Source organism: Heliangelus exortis, chromosome 16 (assembly GCF_036169615.1).
Source record: "Heliangelus exortis chromosome 16, bHelExo1.hap1, whole genome shotgun sequence".
NCBI lineage: Eukaryota > Metazoa > Chordata > Aves > Apodiformes > Trochilidae > Heliangelus > Heliangelus exortis.
This window is the reverse complement of record NC_092437.1, coordinates 13,425,338-13,429,538: the sequence shown is the minus strand read 5'-3', so window position 1 is coordinate 13,429,538 and position 4,201 is coordinate 13,425,338.

Sequence of the window (4,201 nt, the reverse complement as noted above, 5' to 3'; positions counted from 1 at the left end):
GCGGGGACGAGCGCGGGCGGCGAACAAAAGGCAGCGGAGGGAGGGAGAGGAGAGAAGGGGGGGCGGTCGTGCAGGCGGCTACAGCGAGCCCTCCGCCCGCCCAGCGCCGCGCCCACCCGGCCCCCGGTGCCCCCCGGTATCGCTGATGGACGAGGAACATCCCGGGGGATGGGGGGGTAACCCCGTTGGTAAGGGGTGCCCTGGGCATCTTCAGCTGCGCAGATCCCTGGGGATGTGTTGTGAGTGCTGGTTCCCCCAAGCACGGCCCGGAGGGACAGGGTGTGATCCCTTGTGTATTCCCTACAGAGAAGGTCGCTGGGACCCTTTTGTGTGTGTGGGGTTGGCACCCCGGTGCACCCCGGTGGGTGAGGGTCTCTGAGGGTCAGGGTCCCCCAGGGCAGGTATGGGGAAGGCGGTCCCCAGGGTCTCCTCAGCAGTGCAAGTCCCCTGAGAGTCCCTATAAGCCCAGGTCCCTCGGGGCAGCCTCGGATGTGGGGGTCTCTGGAGCATCTCGTGCGTAGGGTTCCCCCAGGGCACCCCTGGAAGCGTTGGGCAGAGGTCCCCCATGTACCCCGTGGATGGGAGGTCTACAGGACTCTTACTGGTGAGGATCCCCCCTGAGGCACCCCCAGGGGTGAGGGTCCCCTAGGGCCCCCGCTACGCTGCCCAGGGCTGGCTCCAGCTGCCTGCCAAGGCACAGCCTCACACGGTGCCTCTCGGGGGGGGGGAGGGAACCCTCAGCAGCGAGTGCCTTGTGCGAGTCTGCTCCCTCCCACCAGCCCGCGTCCCTCAGACGTTAAAACCCGGCCCCAAAACCACTGCCAGCAGCAGCCGAGAGCTTCGTTTGAAAAATGCTGCTCTCTGCCTGCCCCGGCGGCAGCGCGGTCGGTTGGGCCTGGCGGGGGGGAGCGGAGCTCTGTCCTCCCCTGCAACCCAGCCCCCGGCCCCCCACGAGGCTCAAATTCGTATTTTAATGCCGGGCAGCAGGACCCCAGGGTTGGGGCTGCTTTTCTCCAAGGGCAAACCTCTGCCTGGCCGAGGTGTGGAGCTCACCGCACACCTCGGTCTGAGATAAACACACGTGGGGATTGCTCAACATCCCTCCCTGCTCTGCACCAAGCCCCCAGCCCTCCCCCCAAGCACAGGGCACCCTCTGGGGGTGGAGTTGCTCCCCCAACTCTGCCCTAAACAAGCCGTGCATCCTGCACAGAATAACCAGGATTATTGTACAACAAACCCAGGCTTCTGCTGCAGAAATAGCTCCCTGCTGCTGGCCCCCTGAGTGAGTGCTATAAATTGGGTGCCTGCCCCTGGCCACTGCAGGCTGAGCCCCTCCTGAGGCTCTGCAGACTTCTATGGGGTGGCTCCAGCCTGTCAACAGCTGATGAGTGTGACAAGGGGGATGTGGGTAGAATATGTGATCCCAGGTAGGTGATGGGGTGCTCAGTTCCCTGGCCCCATGCTGCCACACGGCCACTGCACTGGAGCAAGAAACCCTGGGCATTCCTGCCTCTCCTGGGCTGAATCACAGCTGTGGATGCTGTATCTTCCAGGGTCTGGTATATCTCCTGATCCCACACCCTGCAGAAAGGCAGGTTGAGCTCTCACAGGTCCTGTGGCACCAGGGATGGATGGAGGGCAGCCTTCTGTAGGTGCTGCAGAGCAACACGTGCCCAGAGCTAACGGGAAGGCTGCTCTCCCCACAGGCCTCCCAGCACCGTTAGAGGAGTGATGATTCAGCCCTGCTGCACGACTGCACATGCCCTGGCGTGGGACGTCAGGACCTGACCCAGGAGCGTTGTGCTTGTTAATGAAGATTGTTATTTTTCCCTCTGAGCTATGGTTAATTGTGTAGTGCAAGGCACACCACAGGCTGCCCTCGTGAAGCTGCACAGCAGCAGGGCAAGGTGGGATGGAGGCATCCTGTTCCCAGCCTCATCAGTTTTAGGGACCGTCCCCAGGGATACCATAACAATGGGGCACCTGATGTGTTCCCCAAAACTGCTCAGGGGAGAGAAGCCTCCTTCAGGGAAGCCCTTCTCCCAGGATCTTGCTGGGCTCCCCACCTGGAGCTGGGGGACACATCCCTGCACTCCCAGTCTGGCTCTGGCTTGCCCCCACTCCTGTCCAGGTGGCTTCAGGTTGTGCACCCATGGCTGGATGTGACTCTGGTCACAGCAGGGTGTGCATCCAGCAGAGTCCATTTCACCACCTTAGCAGCACCATGAGCTGGCCACTGGCTTTGGAGGTGGGCAAGGGCTGAGCCATCTCTGTTCTGGGGATGCTGCCTGGGGGGCAACAGCTCAATGGCAGATACAAGTTTGGGATGGAAGTGGGAGGGATATCAACAGACCCAAAAAAACCCTCAAAACATCCCCTGGGGCTGGAAGCAAGGCAGGTTGCCAACTTTAGAGGTGATCCAACATTGCCCCGGGCCAGGTGCCTGGTCCTGCCCTCCCCATCCCCTTGGCATGGGCACAGAGATTCACTGGAGGACACAGAGCCCTCTATGGCCAGGGTCGTGCCAACTGATCTCACCGATGGGCTCTTGTAGTGGTTGGTCTTGAAATAGCTTCTCCCAGGAGAATTATTCAATAAATTTGAATTAAACATGGGCAGGCGGCTTTCTGAAGCCTCTGAAAGAAAAGCAATGAGCTTAACCAGCCCCCTGGGCACTCCCGAGGTCTGGCCAGCAGCCAGCTGGAGCCAGGATCTGCATCCCTGAGCAGATCTGCTCATCAGCATCTGCACTGCTGGAGGGGGGGCTGGAGCAAGGCAGGAGTCCCCTGGCCTTCCTGGGGGCCACCAGGGCCTGGGACAGGGGACACAGGCAAGGTGGCCAGAGGGAGCATGGCCCCCCTGTACTGCATGGGGCCCCTGGTGGGTGCTGGCTCCTGACACAAGGACATCAACCCTGCAAGTCCCAGCCACCACCTCACAGAGCTTGCAACATCCTCGGTGTGGGCAGGGGCAGAAAACCTGCAGGGGTTCAGGGGGAAATGTCCAAAAATATGTCCTGAGGGCAGAGCCCAGGTGAGCAGTGGGAAGAGGCAGAAGGTCTTCACTCCTCAGCACCTTTCTGGATCAGGATCTGGACTCTTCACACTCTCCGTTCCTTTTCTGTCTCTTGTGGCATCACCAGCTTCACTCCAGACCTCTGATGGGGCTGTCAGGTGCATTTTGAGTTAGGATGCTAAAAACCTTATAACAAAGAGCTCCAAAGTGAGGAGCAGGGAGCCCTGGGGTGTGGCAGGATGTAGAGCCTGAGCCCTCAGTGTCCAAGGGTGCAGCAAGGTCCAGGGAACTTACAGGCTGGCCCAAATCCTTACTGGCCAAAGCCAAGAAGCCCCTAGACATTGATGATTCTATAATTTCTTAGGGAAAAAAAAATAAAAAAAATGCAGAAGTGGTTGGAATGCTTAGCCAATATTCAGCATTCCCCTTGTTCAAATGTTTGGATTTGAGGTGACACAGAGCCAAGGGCAGCATCCCAGGGGAGGGATGTGGGAGTGGAGGGGACAGTGCCTGCCATGCCACGCTCACATCTGGGGGAACTGCTCAGCTTTCCAGCTGCAGCACATCTGCTTGCAGAGCTGCTTGCCATGATGTTGCACAGAGGAGAGCCTGCAGCAACCATAGCAACAGGACTGCCTCGGGTTTCCACCTTTCCTAGCAGAAAGGATACAGATTTCTCCCAAATTCTCTGCTGCCTGAGAGATGGCAACAAAAAAACTGTGGCCAGGCATGAGACAGGGGCTGATCTGTCCCTGGGGATGTGACACAGGATGGAGCTCTCCTGTCCTGTATCAGGCTCCAGGTGTTCCTACCTTCACCAGTCTGAGCCTCCAGAGATCTGAGCAGCACCCCAGACCCTGGTAATCTCCATCCAGCATAAGGCAGTGCTTAACAACAGCTTGGGTCCCACAAGAGAAAGGAGAAGGAGCAAGAATCAAGCATCCAAACATCTCTGGAATCAGTGGCAACCTGTTAGCAAGCAGCATTGCACAGCAGGGCAGGATGGTGTTGCTCACCAAAATGATTACTGGGGTTTGGGAATAGGGGCCCTGGGTTCAGGAATGGTCACGGGGATGTAGGGAGTCAGAACAGCCACCCCAAATGCTGAGGGCACCCTGGGATCCAAGCAGCACCCAGTTTCCATGGCACAGCACCAGCACCTTGCTGACTTGTGGAAAGGCATGGA